At 39.4% G+C, this 22,334-nt stretch overlaps 1 protein-coding gene and 1 long non-coding RNA gene across 2 annotated transcripts in view; one reads left to right on the plus strand and one right to left on the minus strand.

Annotated features, from left to right (window-relative positions):
* The window catches only part of MIDEAS (mitotic deacetylase associated SANT domain protein), a 152,523-nt gene extending 146,570 nt beyond the window's left edge, over positions 1–5,953 (minus strand). Inside the window, exons 1-2 of the mRNA XM_069092137.1 lie at positions 1,512–5,953; positions 1,130–1,370 (exon numbers count right to left, since the gene is read on the minus strand). The gene's annotated coding sequence lies outside the window, so the exon portion shown is untranslated. The remainder of the gene's footprint in view (positions 1–1,129; positions 1,371–1,511) is intronic.
* The window catches only part of LOC138164387 (uncharacterized), a 72,372-nt gene continuing 51,660 nt past the window's right edge, over positions 1,623–22,334 (plus strand). The window contains exons 1-2 of the long non-coding RNA XR_011169043.1: positions 1,623–1,755; positions 8,057–8,170. This is a non-coding gene — a long non-coding RNA (uncharacterized lncRNA). The remainder of the gene's footprint in view (positions 1,756–8,056; positions 8,171–22,334) is intronic.

Raw genomic sequence — 22,334 nt, forward strand, 5'->3', positions numbered from 1 at the left:
GTAGGGGCAGTGAACTCCCCCCCCCCCCCCCCCCCCCCCCCCCCGCCACACACACACACACACACACACACACACACACACAATCCCTTAGCGCACTTCTACAGCCCCAAGAGTTTCCTAAAAACGATGTTATGCCAGAATCCATCAAAAGGAAGAAATTGTGAGTTTTATATATAAACACTCACATATGTATGGTAGGCGTGCTGGCAGTTTTATGGATAAACTGCAAAAGCAACAGTCCTTAGCAATTAGTCTGCTAAAGAACTGTAGGAATGGGGTGGCGGGGGAGTAGAGGGTGGGGGTGCGGGTGGGAGTCGAGGAGAAGTGATAATGAATTTATTCAAACATTTTCAGGTTTGGGTGTGAAGGGAGTTTTTCAGGAGGCTAGATGGTGTGTTTATTCAAACTGAAGTTTGATTGATCTTAGAGCGAAGTGCATTACAGGGGGTGGGGGATGAAAAGGAGTTCTTATAACTGTCTTCCTAAAACTACAGAAGATGTCCATAGGGGAGTGGGGGTGGGGAGAGTGTTATGGGAGGTAAACAAAAGTCTAGTTCTTTGGAAACTACCAAACTTTTCTTTCTTTCAGTGAAACTAGGGGAAACGGGCTGCGGAACTGTGCTGGCTGTTCCCCCAGAAACTGATCGCCTAGGACGCAGACGCTTTGCCTACAGGAGGGCTCCGGAGCAAAGCGGGTGGAGGAAGGGAACGAGCGGGAGCCAGGAGGGTGGTGGGCAAGCGGGTCACTTCTAAGGCTGGGGCCGCAGCCCGCCGCCCGGGGCCAAAGCAGTCAGTCAGCTGTGCCTGTCACTTGGGGCGCCGTAGGTGCAGCAGAAGCAGCAGAGGCTGGGGGAAGGGGAGCTCTCCGAGCACCCCGCAAAAGTGCAGCCGCCAATTGTTTTCCTTCCTCTTCCCTAACACCCGGCCCCATCAACTCTAGTCCGACCAGGCAAACGCAGCCGAGCGTCCTAAAGCTCACCCCGCTCTCGTGCGCTGCCGGAAAGCCGAAAGCATAAATCCTCCCAGAAAGGAGAGAAGAATCCCCTTCCAGGGACGGGAGGGGGGGAGGGTGAAGAAGCCCTGTGGGGCTTGAGTGGGTGGGGGGTCCTTCCCCTTCTGGGCTACTCACCTTGGTGGCTGAAAATCTCCGTCTGGGCTACTGCAAAGGGTGTGAAGGAGGGGAGGCGAACAATTCACCAACACAAACTTTGTTTCTTTTCTCTGGGACTCGGGCGAAGTCGTCACTTCCTAGTGGTGCGAGGGGAGACTCTCAGTCTGGATCCCTTTAACCCAACAACTCCTGCAGCTTCTCGTCCTGCCGCCGCCCCCTGCAGCGGCAGCTGCTGCTCGTGCTCCCGTTCCAGGCGAAACTGCAGATGTGAGAGAGCAGCTCGTCTCCCTCACTCGAGCCCCTGGAGCGCCCAGACACCCTCACAGCTGCAGATTTGTATTTTCTCACCACAGCCTTACGGTTGTCCCCCGGTCCCAAATAGCATCTCTCTGGACCTTACGTGCTCAGTGCTGTTCTGCGGGTAGAAGGAGGAAGTGAAAGCCGCCTCGGTACAGCTTTGCAACGACAGGGCCTCCCAGGGAAAGGCTTGTTCTGGGGATATTTTCATGCCTTCTAAGTGTTGCTACAGCTTCCATGCTCGTGCAGCTCCATTCTCGGTTGCTTTGCAGTTTGGAGCTGCCTTCTGAGTTTGGGAGGGCGCTTCTCGGGGTTTCTGGAACTATGGATTTATTCTGGAGCTCGAAGTAAGTGACCTAGAAGAAATGAAGTCCCTGGAAACACTGAAACGTCACACACACACACACACACACACACACACACACACACACACACACACACACAGCACAAGTGATAAAGAAATGGAGGAAGAAGAGACATAAAAAAAGAAAAACACCATAGGTCTTAGCCAAATCCTTAAGCCGGGTCAGTCAGGTCAGTCAGTGGTGTACTGGCTGTTTTACTAAATATACCTAGCTTCGGTTGTGTTAAAATAACTTTCTTTTCGCTTCTCAGAGTCCTCTGCCTATCCTCAAATCCCCTCAAATAGGCTTGTAAATTATGACTTTGTACCAAACCCTTTCACTGGGTTATTTTCGTATTCTAGTATAAACGTTAAGGCTGCAAAATTATTTCTGTTGCAAAATTCCTTCTGTCTCTGTCTTTCCATAAAACCTGGAATTTGCAGGAAAAAAATCCTTCATTGGGCCTGAAACTTTCCACATTTGGAGGTAGATTAAAGGTAACTATATGGTAAGAGGAGTAGGGAAGGGGGACAGGGTCTTTGAGAGTACTTTTACTTCTATCATAATTCTGAAATTGGGCAAGTGAAGCAAGATAACTTTTCTAAGTGTACAAACTACCCTCCAGAGCATTTTGGTCTCATACATAGCTACAAAATGGTGAATTTACAATCCTCTGTGAGGCAGGAGTTCCTTACTTGATTAGAGGGAGAAAAGTTTACTTTGACTTTAATGAGAAAGTTGCATACATTTGAAAATGCTGGACGGAGTAGAACACTGGCTTCCTTGTACATTGCTCTGGAAAAGGGGCAATTTTAAAAAGGTGGTTCTACTATATCAAAAATTTTTTTTTGCAATATTTATTTTTTTCTGCAATACTATGTCAAAATAGTCCCAGCCACAGAATCCCCTATTCCTGAGTTAAAATCTCTTAATTAAGCTCAATTATTTAGCCCTTCCCTTTCCATATGAAAACAAATGTATAATTGACATAATAATAGCATTTAAATAGTGGTTTGAGAAGCACTTTACAAATATTTCATTTTACTCTAGCAACAACCCTGGGTGGTAGATGCCCCATTTTATGGCTAAGGAAACGGATATTGAAGTTAGGTGAGTTTGCTCGGTGTCACACAGCTAGTTACATGTCTGAGGCAGGATTATTTGAACCTGTCTTCCTGACCCCGGTCCCATCCCTCTATCCACTGTGATACCTAGTTGCCTCTAAAATTGACTGACAAAATATGATTTCATAGTTCTATATTCCAGTGGATTCCTGAGGTGTAGTTGGAGCTAGGGAGGAGCAAGTATTTATTAAATACCTATTTTATGCTAGGCACTGTACTTACGATTTTTACAAATATCTTATCCTCACAGCAACTCTGGGAGATGAGAAATATTAGCTCCATTTTTCAGTTGAGAAAACTGAAGCAGAGATCAAGCGATTTGTCGGGGGTCATATAGCTTGTATGTATCTGGGATTGGTCTACCTGACTCCAGGCCCACTTCTTCCTTACCGTAAATGCTGGAGTCAAGAAAGACTGAGTTTGAATCCTGTCTTACCACATTTACTTCCACGAACAAGTAATTTCTTTCAAAGCTTAGTTCTGTCATCTGTAAAATGAGTATAGAAATGCAGATTTCATATGATTGTGAAGATTCAATGAGATTGTGTTTATAACAATCTTTGTAAGATACATTTGAGTTATTTTTAAATGATCATTTCAGCAAGAATTTATTAAGGATCACCACATACAAGGTGATATTCAGGGTCTTTAGGATACAAAGGCAGAGAGAGAGAGAGAGAGAGAGAGAGAGAAGAAAAAGATATACAGATCCCTGAAGGATTTGTAATCTAGTGGGTAATCCCTTCACCAAGGCAGATCACTCCTCTTGTCTCTTTCTATTTGATTCTTTTCCATGACCTTCCTCACATCTCATTAGACTGGAAACCTTTCTCTAGTTCTTATAATCCAGTGTGTCCCAAAAATCTTAGTGCAGTTTCAAGCTAGTAAAGTTTAATCACTTAAAACTGCACTAAGACTTTAGTGATACCCTGTATTTTGTGGCTGCTGATGTGATACTCTGCCATTCCCTCAGTCTCATTACTGGCCCACCTCCTTTTCTACTCATAGGTGTCCTTGATGTATGACTTCCAAATAACTTCTCATATTCACATCATCACTGGCAATAAATACACAGCAACCTATTAGTCACCTACCATATGTCTTTTCACTGCTTGTGTCACTTGCAATTTTTATTCTTCTGAGATATTCCATGATTCAAAAATGTGGCGTTGCCAGAAGAATATTGGCATTAAAAATATTGATTTTCTGATACAATAGGGAGTAAAGCAGAAACGGATGAAAAAGATACACTATGATTACAGTAATGAAAATGAAAGAATACTAAAAAGAGGGCAAACTGAGTAACTAGGATGACCGACCTTGTTTCTAGAGGATGAAGTATAACTCCTTCTTCTTGGAAGAGAGGTAGAGGCTATTGGTGCAGACTCCAGTTTACATTTGTCATTGCCCATGACTATGCTGGTGTAGTGAGTTCCCACTGAGAAAACTCCTTCTACCAATGCAAATTCTGCCATGTTTCTACAGTTTCTAGTCTTAGTAAGTTATCTGAGAGCCCTAAGATATTAGGTTAAATAACTTGCCCAGGGTCAATCAGCCAGACAGAGCTGTCAGAAGTCAAGCTTAATTGAAAACACATTTTCCTGACTTCAAGTCTGGCTGTCTATTTACTATAAATCCAGTGCAAGTCACTGTATTGGTTATTTTTTGTTTGTTTTCCCTTGAAGGGAGGTTACAGTGTTAAAGGAGGAAATAGGGGGAGAGAAGTATATCCAGAAATAATTCTGATATAAAAACAAAAGTAACAACTTAAAAAAATATACATATATATGTGTATACCTATATGTGTGTATATAGATGGATAGTATGTATAGTGAGAGAACAGGTTAGATTCATTGAAATTGTGTGTGTGTGTAGATGTATAGTGAGAGAACAGGTTGGATTCATTGAAAACACTGCTCAATTTCCAATATGTGACCCAGTTCACACCTTCCTTCTATTCAACTGTGTCCTCAGATTATAGCCCATCCAAAGTGCCTAACTAAAATATACATTCTGGGGAAAAAATTATACAAAATAAAATATTTGTTCTAATGTACTGAAGAGAATACCCATCTAACTGCTTCTCATGGTCTAAACTTTAGACTAGCAGAGTCCAAAAATGGAGCATAGCCCCAAGAGATATGTGATCAGCCAATCAGAGACTGGGAAGATGGGTTGAATACTACCCTGTCTGTCATAGCCAATTGTGAGACTTACTTGCCTCCAATACAGTCACACCTATCTTTGATCCATTATTTCCCCTGACATTCCCCCACATCCTCTCCACTTTTCTTCTGGCAGTTCTCCTCTCAAAGCAGTTATAACATAACCTCAACTGGACACCTCCAGCAGCAGTTGCTAAAGTAGATATGGGAATATTCTCCTCCCCTCTACATAACCTGCCCCCTGCTCCCCAGATTATTTCCTGATTACAACTGGCATCCTTCTGAGACAAGGGCAGTTAGTAAGTCTTCTACATATGCCTCACTTTTTTTTTGTTTTGGTTGGACAGTGAGTCATGTATATGTATAAAATTTATAAATATAAATAAATATACATATAAGGAGGTATGTACTCAAATACTTTCTTCAAGGGTATGAGAGCAAAAAAGTTTGTAAATAGCTAGTCTACACAATGTGTGGCTTGGTGACAATACTTGATTCTGTATGTAGTAATTCTGTATGTGTATATGTATATGTGTGTGTTACACACACATACTCAGAATTTAAGGGATTGAAGTTCACTACTCTCTGAGAACCATAGAAAGTTTGGCACTTCCCCATGGCTCCCTCTTGTGTTGAGGGGCGTGTATTACTCATTTACCCCAAACCCTCACCTCCACAATGAGCATAAGGATCCCCTTTGCTTGGTTCTTTCGGTGAATTCAATCAGATTGGGACAGTAATGATACCTAGAAGTTAAATTAACATTTTGAAGGGCAACATGGCAACAATTAGGAGGAGTCATGAATTTCGCTCTTTGGCCTAGTGATTCCATTGCTAGGATTTTATCCTTAGACTATTGCAGAAGGATAAAAGGAACCTATGTTTAAAATAGTCATAGTTATTTTATTTATAATAGCAAGTGAATAAGTTCTCTTACCTTGGTAGTGTACTTTCCAGGGATGTACACCTTGATAATGAGGTTGATGCATGCACTGCCAGAGCTAGCTCAGTGTTTGGGAGGCTCCCAAGCAAAGTATTAGAGAGAAGAGGTGTTGGACTCACCACCAAACTGAAGGTCTACAGAGCCGTGGTGCTGACCATATTGTTGTATGTCTGTGAAACCTGGACAGTCTACCAGAGCCATGTCAGGTAACTGAATCACTTCCATTTGAATTATCTTAGGAAGATTTTGAAGATCACCTGGAAGAATAAGGTACCAGACACTAAGGTCCTTTCTCAAAATAAACTGCCAAGCATTCCAACTCTGCTTTATAGAGCGCAACTCCAATAAGGTCACCACGTTGTTCGAATGCAAAACATATGCTTGCCAAAAAGACTGTTTTATGAAGAACTCATACAGGGCAAGTGCTCACATGGCGGTCAGAAGAAGTGATCCAAGGACACTTGCAAGGACTCTCTTAGGAACTTTGGAATTGATTGTGTGACATGGGAGACAATGGCACAGGACCACTCAGCATGACATGCCCAATCAGAGAAGGTGCTGTGCTCTATGAGCAAAGCAGAATTGAAGCTGCTCAAAGGAAACACAGGTTGCACACATACAGAGTATCCACCCCAGATATTCACAACTACTATTTTTGCCCAGCCTGTGGTAGAGCATTCTGAGTTTGTATTAGTCTGATCAGCCACAGTCAAACACACTGAAACTTGATTCTAGCATAGTGATGTCATTTTGATCCTCTTCAAGAGCAAAAGACAACAACCAACCAAGCAAGTAACTAGAAGCAACATTTATGTTCAGCAATTAGAGAATGGTTAAGTTATTATGCACTGATATAATTAAATATTATGGAGTTATAAAAGTAATAAATATGAGGAACACAGGAAAACATGGGAGAACAATATAAAATTATACAGATGGAGACCAGTAGAACCAGAACCATGTACACGCTGTATGCAACTATTTATTTAAAAACTAAGACAAAACCAAGGGAGAGGCAAGTAGACTTGGAATGGGATACAGAGAAAGTGAATTTTGGGGGGTCAGTCTGTTGACTTAATTGGTTTTATTTTTTAATGCTGAGGACTTTGTGTAAAATTATATTCCTTTGTTATGTGTGTATGTATATTTGACTATTAGTATTTATTGATATTAGTCATAATATGGGCGCCTAGGTGGCACAATGGATAGAGCAGTGGATCTGGAGTCAGGAAGAGTCACCTTCCTGAGTTCAAATCTGACCTCAGACATTTACTAGCTATGTGACACTGAGCAAGTCACTTAAACTCTGCTTCTATTTCCTCATTTGTAAAAATGAACTAGAGAAGGAAATGGTAAACTACTCCAGTGTCTTTGCCAAGAAAACTCCAAAGGAGTTGACTTGAAGAGTAAGACATGACAAAAAATGACTGAACAACAACAAATATATGTATGTGTATGTATATTTACATATATACATATATTTGACTGTTAGTATTTATTGATGGTGGTTATTATCATAATGACCTGCACAAAATCCTACTCCAATGCCTCAGGACACTTTGGAGGTTTTAAAAGTCTATGCCAACAGAGAACAACTCTAAGGCTTTAAGAACAGTCCTATGTCTCTTTCTGAAGACCAGCCTAAGTAGAAGAGAGGCTTATCAATAGCAAGCTGACCATTTGGTGACAAATTCTTTGGCTATGGCAAGCCATCATGGGTCAATTTCCATCCATGTGCATGAATCCCAGAGCAATATACCTACCACTACTCTACTGAGCTCCTGTCCTGCAACACAAACTACCTATTAGACATTTCCAAATGGATGTCCTCTAGAAATCACAAATTCAAGACATAGAAAGAATTCAGTATCTTCTCCTTCTCTCAGACTCATCCCTCTTCCTAAATTCCTATTTATTTTGGGCCTTCCACTCAACCATGTCTGCACCCTACAAATCCTTGACTCTTTATTTCCCCTCACTCTTCATATTCAATCAGTTGCTGAAGTTTGTTGATTCTATAATACACTCGGCATCTGTCCCTTTCTAACCTGACTCCTCTCTTTGGATTTCAGGTTCTCCAACATGGAACATTGGAACGTGGTCTGTCTATATGTGAATGGGTCCAGAGCTGAGAGGGCATCTTTAGGGGAGAGGGAGAGGGCACAGCCCCTGAGGCCTTTGAGCAAGTAAGTAGTTATATTGTAACTTAGAAATAAAAGGCTAGGATGGTTTCTAGGTTATCTTGGAAAGGGAAAGAAAAGAGTTGGTTTTATTATGCTTGGAGAAAAAAGAAACAGTTTCAGAGAACATTTTGTCATCTGTTGCAATGCTGCTGATAAGTATTTACAAAAAGATTACCAGGAAGATAATCACAGTTTATGTGCCAACGTCTGCTGCAGAGGATGAAGAGGTACAAAAACTCTACAAAGAACTTAATATAAATTCCAAATTAAATCAACAAATGCAAATTTAACTTTGGTATTCAATGACTTCAGTGCAAAGGTAGGACTAGGGGATAGGGGACTGGTGGAAAATATGATTCAAGAGTATGAAAGAAAGAAAGAGTATACCAAAACTTACCACCTATGAATCATGGATTCACTTCCTCAAGAGAAGAGTTAAGAGGTACTTGACATGGCACATACCATATAAAAACAAAAAATGAAATTGATTATATTTTACAGATAGTCAATGACTTGCTATCAATGTAGGAGTAATTTCTCAATCAGGCACCTTATACAGTTTAACTGTATATATACTGTATATAACTGCTATGTTAGAGCAAAGATCATAATTAATACAAAACTAGAAGAATAAAAATGAGAAAAATATTAAAATACCTCCATTCTGATCTACTCAGAGAAACTATGGATACCAAAAAATGAGAAATGGAGGAAGGGAAATTGACACAAATTATAATTTAATAACTATAAATGAATTGCCATAATGAGGAAACCAAAGGTACTAGAAAGTGCTGTAGCCATCAAAACTTGATCTCTTTGACAAGAAGAAAGATAATGGCAGCCAAGGGCAACACCAGTTTAGAATATAAACTCATAAAATATTACATTGAGGGGATGGAAGTTTAACAATTGTGTTGCTTCATTGAGAGAGGGAGAGAGGAGGGAGAGGGGGAGACAGAGACAGAGACAGAAAAGAAAGAAAAGCAGTGGACAACAAAATAAGTTTAAAGACAACATTGCAGGAGACTGGGCATCTTAGAATGACATGGGAAGAAAGAAAACAGATTGTCAATGGAAAACATCTGTAAAGATTTCTATAACAAATTTTTTTCTCATCAATGAAAGTGGAACAATTATATGTAGACTCTAACTCTCACCTTTCCAGATATATTTATGTTCATTCATTCAACACATTCATTCATTTAAGCACCTACTATGTACCAGGCACTAAAACCAAAAAGGCCCTTGCTTTTAAGAAGCTTGCAATCTATGGGGAAGAAAGGGCACGTATATGTAGAAAATGATTTCAAGAGGCAAGGCACTATCAACCAGGAATCAAGATGGGTTTCCTGTAAGAAGCAACACTTAAATTAAGCTTTGAAAAATCTCAAGATTCTGAGAGGAAGAAATGAACTCCATGTGTGGTCTTTTGTATTTCAGGTACATCGAGTTGGTTGGAGCATAGAGTATGAGAGAGAGAATAATGTGAAATTAGCCTGGTGTCAGACCATGAAGGACTTTGAAAAGTCAGAATTTGTATTTTATCCTTGTAGTAGAAGGAAACCACTGGAGTTTCTTAAGAAGGAGAGTGACATAATAGGACTCATGCTTTAGGAATATCTCCTTAACAGATGAGGGAAGACTGAGAACAAGGAGACTGATTATGAGGCTGTAGCCTGGATCTGTGAGGGTTGTTAGTATAAGATGGAAAAAACTCACCTACTGGGTGGCAGAAAGCCAGGGGATACTTGTACCCCCTTCTCTGGCCTCTACCTTTGAAATGTAAGCATTGCCAATGTTCTCCAGCCACCTTTTTTTTTTTCCTCTCTCACTAGGTTTGACCTACTCTCTAATTACTCACTGCTTTTCACTTCACCCTTTCAGAGAGTTTCCTTTGATTACATATGGAGGGGGAGAATAAAGGGGAAGGCATTATGATTCAAAGCAGCAGCCTGGCTCCTCCTCCCTCCAAGACAGCAATTGCAATTAACTCACTTTTAGCTAGGGGAAAGACTAGATTCAGTTTATACTCTGCTTTGACATTAAGTAGAAAATATTTTTAAAAATTAATAATATTATCTCTCTTCTAGCTCAGGAGCCCCCAGTTGAGACAAAATTTTGGTGATTCATGTAGATCATTTGTTCTCTCTCATTTGATCTCTTTTTGCATTATGAATCTCACTGTCTCTTTTTACACCTATCAACAAATAATGAAATATCTAGATCAGAAGCAGCTAAGGTTGATCAAATTTTATCTAGTTGACATTCAAATAATTAAAAAGAAAGTATAAATATAGAGAGATAATATATAATGTATAAAGTTAGAAATGCAGACTCACTTCCCCTGGGAGAAGGGGAGGAGGAGGGAGAGAGACAGAGACAGAGACAGAGAAAAGGGGGGTGAGTGAGATGGAGGGAAATATCACCATTACCCTTCTCAGCAGCCTCAAGTGAGTCTCACAGTCTCACTCAGCTCCAAGTGACATCCCTATGGTTTGGTGCCATTAGTCCTGATAGTGGCAGCAGCTAAAATAGCAGCAACTCTCCCTTCCTCCCTCGCTTGCTCTCTCTCCTCACAAAACAAAATCAAAACTGAATTCCTGTACTATGATGGAGTTACGCAGTCCAAATCTTCATGTACTTGCATGCTTCTCAAAGTCTATGAGATTTTCACTCTCCTAAACAAGGGGAAAACATCTTGTCTCTTTAAGACCTACAGTTCTTCTATCCAGAGATTGTCAGACCAAATAATTATTTTCTAGCCAACAGAACCTCATCTTTCCATCATGTATTTCTCCTTGAAAAAAAGAGGAACCAAGGGCTGTAAGACTATTGAAAAAGAGGCGGCCAGGTGACGCAGTGAAACAGAGCACTGGCCCTGGAGTTAGCAGGACCTGAGTTCAAATCTGGCCTCAGACAATACTATCCTTGTGACCTTGGGCAAGTCACAACACCAATTGCCCTGCCTTACCCCCTCCGAAAAGCAAAAAAAAGAAAAGAAAAAGAAGTGAAGGCCTGAACTAGGGTACTGACCACTTAAGTGGGGAGAAAAGGACAAATATTAGATATATCAGATACATAGAATTGACACAACTTAAAAACTGATTGGGTGTAAGGGAGCAAGGGCGAGGCAAGAATTGAGGATAGCTCTGAGGTTGTGAACCTGGAGGACTGGAAGGATGCTCTCAATAGAAACAGGGAAATTAGGAAGAAAAGAGGGATGCAGGAAAGGTACTGAAGAAAATAAAGATAGGAAGAGCAATTAGGATAGACAAAGCACATAGCGAACATACTTTTGAATGCTCTAAAAAGGGGGAAATATGAAAGCTATGGGGGGTGGGGAAATTTTGGACTTCATTATTATTACCCCTCCTCAGATGGTAACTGATTGATCTACCTACTTTCCCAGCTCCACAAAAATTGTATGAAATTAGTCTACACATACCTTGAGAACATATTTGATAAAGGCATAATAAGGGAACAGGCAAAGCTCTTACAAATTATGTTCTATAATAGAATTTATCTTTTATATATAGTCACATAGTTAACTAAAAAGTGTAGAGAGTCCAATATCCCTCTATGCTGATGTTGATTATTATTATTTTTTTTAAAGCAATCAGGGTTAAGTAACTTGCTCAAGGTTATACGGCCAGGTGTTTCTGGGTGGGTGCTAAGTGTCTGAGCCTGGGATTCGATCCCCAGGTCATCCCGACTCTGGAGCCAGTGCTCTTACTCACTGTGCTACCTGGCTGCCCCGCTGATGTTGATTATTAAAAAGCATTTGCTTCAGGAGAACAAAAAACTTTTTTGACTGCTCATCCAACAAAATGTTTTGACAAGTATATGTCAAATTTACACAAAATCCTTTAAAAAGTAAAAACAAAAATAACTGTTTAACTACCCTCTGATTATTATCCAGTGTGGCATAAAACAAGACAATAAATGTTTGACCAAAGTGTTTGCCAGCATTATTGAAGAATGTCAGATGGAAGAGGGATTCCCTATAGATGATGAAGTCTTTTAGATGTTCCTGTTTATAGATAATATTGTACCGATTGCACTGAAACCTTGACCATCTCCTAAATGAGACCAGTCATCACTCAAAACAATTTGGGCCAGGCACCTACACAGGAAAAACCAAATGAATAAAAAATGCCTTCTGTCCAGGTTCAGATATGGAAGTGAATAAATAACCCAAAGAGTTCAATCACCAGTACAAATATCTTAGACATTGCAAATGGAAAAGGAAGAGAACAAGCATTTATTAAGTATCTACTAGGTATCAGGAATGATGTTAAGCACTTTACTAGTATTATATTATTTGATTCTCACAACAGCCCTGTAAGATAGGTGCTATCATTGTCCCCATTTTACAGCTGAGGAAACTGAAGCAGACAAAGGTTAAAGTGACTTGTCCAGAGTCACACAGCTGGTCAATGTCTGAGGCAGGATTTGAACTCAGGTCTTTTTCAGCATTACAGGTCCAGAATTCTATCCTCTGTGCCTCTTAGCTGCCAGAATAAAGAGTAGGACCAAAATTAAATTAATAAGAGGAGAGGAGGGGAATACTGCCTTTGGGAATTTGTTTAATTCTTTTACTGACCTGAAACTTCTCCCTGAAACAAAGCCTATCCCTTTTAAATGCAACATTTTTTTTCTGAAGTTGTATGGATTCAAATTATAGAAAATCGTAATCTTCGATGAATTAAAGTTGAAGGTCACTGAAAAGATAATGAGCAGGCACATAAAAGGCATGAACAGATTTGGTATTGTTCAGTGTCCAACTCTTCATGACCCCATTTGGGGTTTTCTTGGCAAAGATATTGGAGCAGTTTGCCATTTCCTTCTCCAGTTCATTTACAGATGAGGAACCTGAGGCAAATGGGATTAAGTGACTTGTCCAGGGTCACACATCTAGTGTGACCTAATTCTCAGGTCAATTTGAACTCAGGTCTTCCTGACTCTAGGCCAGGCACTCTACCGCACCACCTAGCTGCCCACAAACAGGATACATTAATACATTAAAAACAAGTAAGTTCATATGCTAAGAATTCTAAAGGATATCATGAGAAAGGTAGCACAAGGAAAAAAAGGATTTGCTGGATCAATAGCAAGAGAGATTCCATTGGTTATAGAGTCCAAAACTAATATTTCAATTATTATAGATAACGAAAATAGATTTCTGCAGAGATATTGGGGAATCTGTTCCATTTCATATCTGCCTGCTATCCTTCTTCTACTTTCACTTATATATGCTATTGGAATGGTATGACTGGCTCTTATGACAATTTTTCTGCATAATCATTTGCTCATACTCAATCTCCTTCTTGCTCTCTTTTTTTCTCTCTGTCACATATTACAGTAATGTAATAATTCTAATTTCTCCAGAGTCAATAAGCATTATTACATGTACAATGTGCCATGTAGAATGAATATTGTATTCTGAAGCTAATGAAGTGACTTTCAATAATTTTGTTTCCCCAAACTTTTAGTTGGGAGGAAGAGGGTTGTCCCTATTAGTATTTTCAAATAGAGAAAAAAAAATTCTACAACATAAAAGCTAACATTCTGCTTATGGCAACCAGTGACATCATTAGGAAGAATAGTAAGAAATCTCCCAAACACTATCATTTGGTAGTCCATTGTTTTTGGAGATAAAATCAAAATGTTTCAATATTTTATGAAAGAATCATCACAACATGCCAAAACTAGTTAGTATTTTGGGATGCCCAGGAGTATCAATAGAATGTTAAAGAGAGAAAAGAACTGTCACTTGCCTTTAGTCCACTTGCCTGTATGTGTTGCCTTCTCTATACATAGGGTAGCGTTTGATGAAGTGACCAGGCATTCAGATGCAAGTTTTCTCAACCTTCCATATAGCAATAGCTTAGGAAACAGTGATGTCCTCATTGTGAGGACCAATGAGCTAGTTACATACTCAGAACACACCCCATCTAGGACTTTACCAGGGAAATGGAATGTAAGACAGATTGCTAGGATCATGCTGAGTCCTGTTGCTGTGGTCCAGGATGTTGGTGGAATTGAGGAGGCCCCAGTTAACCCCTCACACTCCTATAACCTCATGAACAAGGTAGCTGACAACAAAGAAGCAGTGAATCTGGGCAGTCGGCTTAACTTTACTCCTAGATAGATTGATCTGGGACCAAACTGTGGATCCTCTGGGCAAGAAAAATATAAAAGCAGTTTTTAGAACTTTGGCAGGGCACCTCTAGAGACTTCAGAGAACCTCCTTAATTATTGGCTTTTATCTGTAGCCTCCTGAGCTGCTTTTAATATCTTAGGAATTGCTTTTACCTGAGGGAACTGGAATGTTTTTAGTAAGAGTACAATTTGTTTGCAGCCTCAGAGTCTGAGTGTCCACATGTGAGACTAGATATTTGTCCTGCCCAAGTCCCTTGTTAATTTTAATCAATGAGACATAGCTTAAGGATAGAAGGGCCACCCCTCATCCTGAAAATCAGAAGCTCCTGTCAATTTTTTGTAGTAGGAGGATCCCTTGTTTTTAACACGCAAAGACATACTTAGTTTGAAATTATACTTCTGCAATATGTACGATTTTGGACAAGTCACTTAACCTTTTTATCTTCAGTTTCCTTTTCTGTAAAATGAGGTGGATGAGCCTGAAAGTGCTTTTTGATTCTATCTCTGTGGTCCTATTATTTCACTGAATCTCAGTTTCCTTATGAGTAAAATGAATGGATTTTTAAAATTAATTAATTTTTAATTTTCAACATTCGCTTCCACAAGATTTTGAGTTTCAAATTTTCTCCCACTTCCCCTCTCCCCTCCTCAAGACGGCGTGCAATCTGATGTAGGCTCTACATGTACGCTTTCATATTAAACACATTTTCACATCAGTCATGTTATAAAGAAGAATTAGAACCAAATGGGAGGAACCATGAGAAATAAGAAACAAAAAAAAAAGAGAGCAAAGAGTGTTTCGATCCACTTTCAGACTCCATAGTTCTTTTTCTGGATGTGGATATTATTTTCCATCCTGAGTCTTTTGGAGTTGTCTTAGATCCTTGGAAATGACTGGATTGATAAGATGGGCACCCAAGGTCACTTCTAGCTCTAAATCCTTTTAGTCCGTAAATTTCTGACAGGGAGTAGCAGCATCATAAAGTGTTAAAGAATGATGAACTGGAAGCCAGGAGGGGCAAGGATTAAAATCCCAATACCTGGGTATGTTATTTAGTCCTAGTTTCTTTATCTGCAACATGAAAACAATACTTGCAGTACCTGCCTCACAGAGTTGGCATAAGGATCAAGTGAGATCGTGCAGTTGAAGCACTTTGCAAAGTTTAAAGTGCTTTATAAAAGTATTTATATATACTCAATATACTCCAATATATAGTTGTTATCTCCTTTAATTTAAGTGGTTGGAGGACATGGACAATAACGGAGCTTCTTGGAGCATTATTGGCATGGAATATCACCCAGCAGAGACTATCATTGATGACAGCCTACCCAAAGAAGCAATTTGGTATAATGGAAAGTGTAGTTTACAGGCCTGGAAATCAGGAAGACCTGATTGCCTTAGACACTAGCTCTGTGATCTTGAACAAGTCACTTAATCTCTGATTCCTCAATTGTAAAGTGGGTACAATAATAGCATCCACATCCCAAGCTTGTGATCATCAAACAAGATAATATATGTCAAGGATTTTGTTGATTTTAAAGAGCTTTAGTAACAGATAAGTGTTAGCTATTATTATGGGGCAGTTATGTGGCACAGTGGATAGAGCATTCAAATTGAGCCTCAGACACTTCCTAGCTGTGTGACCCTGAGTAAGTCACTTAACCCTGTTTTACTCAGTTTCCTCAACTATAAAATGACCTTGAGAAGGAAATGGCAAACCACTCCAGTATCTGTGCCAAGAAAATCCAAAAGGGGGTCACAAAGAGTCAGACACAACTGAAAACGATTAAACTTAAAGCTATTATTATTATGATCACAAGAGTGCTGTGAAAATGGCAGCTATTATCTACACGTGTGTTTATCCTTCTGAGGTGCACATGTTCCTGGCACTTGCTTAACCACATTATAGCACATCCCTAGGGCCCCACTTCACATCAGAGGCTGATGGAGCAGAACAAGGACCTGGCAGGATGAATTTCAACACTGGCCTTCTAATCTAATGGGGAAAGGAAGGACAAGCTGGAAGGAACATTTTTAAAAAGATGAATGATGTCACTGTGCTAGATGACCCTTCCAACTTTACATCTAAGATCCCACTATCCCAAGTTTGCCAGGATGACTCATCTCCATTAATGGAAGTTACCAATTTTCCAGAGGGAGCCCACTATCCTAATTTTCATAATTCTCATTCACATGCCCAATTTCCCTACCATCATCAACATTCAACATCAAGTTTTTCATTTTGTGAGTAGTTGATTTTGAAAAGTCTGTTCCCTATAGGTTTCTTTTGATGATAATAATAATGGCTCTCATTTATTTTAATAATATATATAGCACTTTTAAATTTACAGATCACTTTACATGTTATCTTTTTTAATCCTCTCAACATCTCTAAGACAAAATTTTATTTTCCCCTCTTTACTCAACTGAGGTTGAGAAAGGTTAAGTGACTTGGCCAAAGTCGCACAGCTAATAAGTATCAGAGGCTGAATTTGAACTCATTTCTTCCCAATTCCAAGTCTGGCACTCTATCCATTCTTAGACCACCTAACTGCCTCAATAATCATCTCTTTTGCTGCTCCCCAGGTATAGAGAATGATGAGATAATGCTAGTGTCTGCTTTCCAAACACTGCATTCTCCCTTATAGGATCAAAGTATTTATTAAAAAACATGAAACAGTTTAGTGATAGAGAAAGGGAGGGAGAAGACTACTAATCCTAACAGTTTTAAAGTGCTCCCTGCAGCCTTCTCTTTGAGGCTTTTACCTTGCTGTCTTTCTACCCCCCTTCTCTTCAGTCGCTCATGACCTGGACTCCTCCAACAGATAATTGCCTTTTTCTCTGCTCTATTTTTCCATGTGTGCAGCAGCAGCAGCTGTCGTTGCTACGCCGTCATCTTTGTTGCCATGACTTGAGGGGCTTTTGGATGTGCTAGTACAAGTATCTATAATTTTAACAATAACTAGGCTGCTCAGTACATACATTCCTCATTAGGTCATTCACTTTGAGACCTAAATTGAGTCAAATATCTTTGTAACAAAGATCTTCTCTGAGAACTGGTTTTACATACTGTAATAGTAATGGCATTTAAAGATTCCCCTGTATTGGCTTGGTTTTTGGTTTGATTGTGTTAAAACCCAGAGCTTGTTAATCCCACCTGTGGGATGGACTTGTTGATGTGAAAAGAGAGGGCTGAACTGGGAGGAGCTGGTGATGTAGATTTGGAGAGACACAAGAGAGAGGCAGAAGAACTTTTTGGAAGCAGCACCTTTGGAGGCAGAGAGAGACTGAGAGGATTGCTGAGGGCCACTTTGAATTGCCCTGGACTTTTGAGACCTGCCCCCAGAGCTGCCAAGGACTGAGGAGACATGGCTGTTTTGCTGGTACTTTGTCTGTCTGTTTTGATGTTGTTTTGCCAGATTTGTGCACTGGTGAAAGACAGTCCTCTTGTTGCAGAAGTCTTGGAACCTTTCTGTTGGTTCAGAGCTCCTGAGACTGTCCTGCAGACAGAGAGTGAATACTGTCCACTGGTGAAGGACAGTGCTGTTGTTGCAGAATTCTTGGAACCTTGCTGTTGGTTCCGAAGCCCTGAAGAAGGATTTTCTTGTTGTATGTTCACAGAAATCCTGGGAGAGGGTTTTGCTAATGTTTTCAGGGGTCCTAGGACTGTTCTGCAGACAGAGAATGAATTAATGAAGAGACTGGCAATGTATCTTGTGGCCTTGCTAAGCTTTGTCTCCCCAGGAACAAAGATTGCTGAGAACTTGCCTCATGTCAAGATGAAGAAAAGACCTCCATTTGGGTATTAAGTGCTGTGCTTAAACTTGTAACTCTGGGGTAGATTCAATTGTGATCCAGGGGTGGGGAACTTTTGACCTTTTTGTGTTCTATGATTGAACAAATGAATGTACTTTACTTATGATTGGAAACTAATCTCCATTTGAGAAGAGGGGCTTTGTGATGGACTAAATGAAGGTACAGCCTAGGGGTGGAGTAGTATTTAGAACAGGGACTTTGTAATTGATTGAATGAATGTAAGGTCCTGGGGTGGGGTAGTACTTGGAGATTATTTAATCACACTTAGTAAATGCTGTATTTTGAATGATGTCATGTTTTGATCTTCTCTGTTCTTAATTTGTCACTGAATAAAATGGAGAGCACCTATGCTGGTATTTTGAACCTTGGGAAGCTGCCTTTGCTTGGCATTACATTACACATACCCAAATAACTTATCGTTTACATTATTACTAATGTTATGCATCCTCTATAAAGTCCTACTCTGATGCTCTGTTGGGGGATGGAAGATATAGAGATTTCTCAAAGGCTATGTTAATAGAGAATATGCTCTGAAAGATGTTCTCAGGCTGTGAAAGTTTTAAGTATGGGCCCACTTGACTTATTGTGTTTGCTACCTAAGAACCAGTCTATGCTCAGATAGACTCATCATCAGAGGATACCAGGTGATGAATTTTAATTCAGATACAGAACTGTTAAAGACTATCTAATTGAGGTGTAAAGAGGTTGAAATATGAATGATCAGAAGGATAGCTCAATCTATGAGATACTAAATGTTACTGTAATTATTAGGGTAGACTTAAGAGTTTCCATAGTATTTTATAGATAGATGGAGATATATTTACAGTATTGTATATATTTGTTATGTATGTTGTCTCTCCCATTAAATTGTAATCTCCTTGAGGGCAGGGACTGTCTTTTGCCTCTGTTTATATTCCCAGCACTTAGCACAGTGCCTAGTACATAGTAGGCACTTAATAAATCTCTATTGATTGAATGACTGGCTAAGTGAACTGGTCAGTATAATAAGAGAAAATGTAGTGAGTTACTCTGAAAGGAGCCAAGTAATTCTTATGATCCCATGGGCCCAAAGTTGAAGGGACCCAAGCAACCCCAAAGGAAGTCGTCATCTTTTTCTTACTGTGCTGTAGACATAATGTTTATAAGAGAGAAGGGGAAAAAAGGGCTTCCAGGTTTGCAAAACCATGAGGAATAGGAGCTGTCAGTGACAGAGGTAACTTTGGAGGGAAGAACTAATGAGTTCCTGTGCCAAACTAGTAGCTTCAGGAACAACTGTGGGATTATAGGATGAAATGGTGGTATGACATCTGTGATACTTGTAAGCAGTGTGCATTGGCTCATGAGCTCCTTTCCTTGAAACTACAGAAAGGCACTGTGTCACTTTATTAATTATCTAACTAAATATTTCTATACATATAGGTTTCTTCCCTTGTTTGATTTCTTTGGGGTTATAGGCCCAGTAGTCAAAGGGTATGCAGTTTATTAACTTTCTTGACATAATCTAAATTGTTTTCTAGAATGGCTGGACTAATTCACAACTCCATGAAAGCACACCATGTACCAGTTTTCCCAAAGCCTCTGCAGCTTTTGTCATTTTCCTCTTTTGTCATCTTTGCCAGTCTGATATGTATGAAGTAGAACTTCAAAATTGCTATTATTTGCATTTATCCAATAATTAGTGATTTAAAAGCATTTTTTCATGAGTTTGCTGATAGGTTGGATTTCTTCCTTTGAAAACTGCCTGTCCATACCCTTTGGCCATTTATCTATAGGGGAATAACTCTAGTTCTTATAAATTTAAATCAATTCCTTATGTATTTCAGAAATGAGACTTTTATCAGAGAAACTTGTTTCAAAGATCTTTTCCCATTTGACTGTTTCCCTTCTAATTTTTACAACATTATGTTTATTTATACAAAAACTTTAAATTTTATATAATTAAAATTGTTCATTTTATCTTATGTGATCCTCTCTGTTATTTATTTAATCTTGAACTTTATTCACCTCTGTAGATCTGAAAGATCTTCCTTGCTCCTCTTCTTTGTTTATGATATGACTTTTTATATGTAAGTCAAACCTTTTATACATTTGGAACTTATTTTGGCATATGGTGTGAGATGTTCTTCTAAACCTAATTTCTGCCAAACTACTGTCCAGTTTTCCCAGAAGTTTTCTCAAATAGTGAGTTCTTCCCTCAATAATAGGGATCTTTGAGTTTATCAAATACTTTGCTACTGTGTTTCTTTACTTCTCTCCCTTGTGTACTTAATCAACCTCTTCTTTTTAACCAGTACCAAATCATTGCAATAATTACTACTTTGTAGTATTGTTTGAGGTTTGGCACTAATACACTCCTATCCTTCCCACTTTTTTTTGTTTCTCTGTATGGATTTTGTTATTATTCCTACCTCCACAAATATTCCTTTGGGAGTTTGATACAGCATTGAATAGGTACATTAACTTAGGTAGTACTGTCATTTTTTGTTATATTGGCTTGACCTTCTGTAATATAATACCAAGCAAAGGCAACTTCCCAAGGTTCAGAATACCAGCATAGGTGCTCTCCATTTTATTCAGTGACAAACCAAGAACAGAGAAGATCAAAACATGACATCATTCCAAATACAGCATTTACTAAATGTGATTAAATAATCTCCAAGGACTACCCCACCCCAGGACCTTACATTCATTCAATCAATTACAAAGTCTCTGTTCTAAATACTTCTCCACCCCTAGGCTATACCTTAATTAAATCCACCACAAAGCCCCTCTTCTCAAATGGAGATTAGTTTCCAAACATAAGGTCAAAAGTTCCCCACCCCTGGATCACAATTGAATCTACCCCAGAGTTACATCAAGTTTAAACACAGCACTTAATACCCAAATGGAGGTCTTTTCTTCATCTTGACAGGAGGCAAGTTCTCAGCAATCTTAGTTCCTGGGGAGACAAGTCTTAGCAAGGCCATAAGATACATTGCCAATCCCTTCATGAATTCATCCTCTGTCTGTAGAACAGTCCTAGAACCCCTGAACACATTAGCAAAGCCCTCTCCCAGGATTTCTGTAAACATACAACCAGAAAATCCTTCTTCAGGGCTTCTGAACCAACAGAAAGGTTCCCAGACCCCTGCAACAACAGCACTGTCCTTCACCAGTGGACAGTATTCAATCTCTGTCTGCAGGACAGTCTCAGGGCTTCTTAACCAAAAGCCAGGTTCCAGGACTTCTTCAACAACAGGACTGTCTTTCACCAGTGGACAAATCTGGCAAAACAACATCAAAACAGACAGACAAAGTACCAGCAAAACAGCCATGTCTCCTCAGTCCTTGGCAGCTCAGGGGGCAGGTCTCAAAAGTCCAGGGCAATTCAAAGCGGCCACCAGCAATTCTCTTAGTCTCTCTCTCTCCACGAGGTGCTGCTTCCAAAAAGAAAGTTTCTTCTGCCTCTCACTTGTCTCTCCAAATCTACGTCACCAGCTCCTCCCAGTTCAGGACTTTCTTTTCACATCAACAAGTCCATCCCACAGGTGGGATTAACAAGCTCTGGGTTTTAATACAATCAATTTGAAAACCAAGCCCAATACAGGGGAATCTCCACATTCCATTACTATCACATCTTCCCACGAGTAATTAATGTTTCTCTAATTATTTAGGTTGCTCTTTATTTCTACAAAGAGTTTGTTATATTAAATTCAGACAGTCTGTGGTTGAACCTTTGAAGTTACACTTCACAAAATTTTAAGACTTCTGTAGATATTTTGAATAGAATTTTTCTTGCTAACTCTTCTTCTTGGGTTTTGTTGGTTACATATAAGAGTACTAATGATTTATATGGATTTATCTTACATCCTACAACTTTGTTGAAGTTATTAATTATTTCAATTAAATTTTTTAATTGACTCACTAGTGTTCTACTCACTAGGGTTTTCTAAATATACTGTCAAAAAGTGATATTTTTGTTTTTTCTTTGCCTGTGCTTAATCCATCAATTTCTTTTTCTAGCATTTCTAGCACTGTGTGAAATAATAATGTGAATAGTGGACATCCTTTTTTAAATCTCTGATATTATTGGAAAGGTTTCTAACTTTGTTCCCTTACCTACACTATTAGCTCTTGGATTTATATTAGCACTATTTCCTACACTAGGGGAAAGTCCATTTGATCCTATGATCTCTAAAATTTTTAATG

Source organism: Petaurus breviceps, unplaced genomic scaffold, assembly GCF_028583685.1.
Source record: "Petaurus breviceps papuanus isolate PSGF00001 unplaced genomic scaffold, PetGlider_PUasm1.0 189, whole genome shotgun sequence".
Lineage (NCBI taxonomy): Eukaryota > Metazoa > Chordata > Mammalia > Diprotodontia > Petauridae > Petaurus > Petaurus breviceps.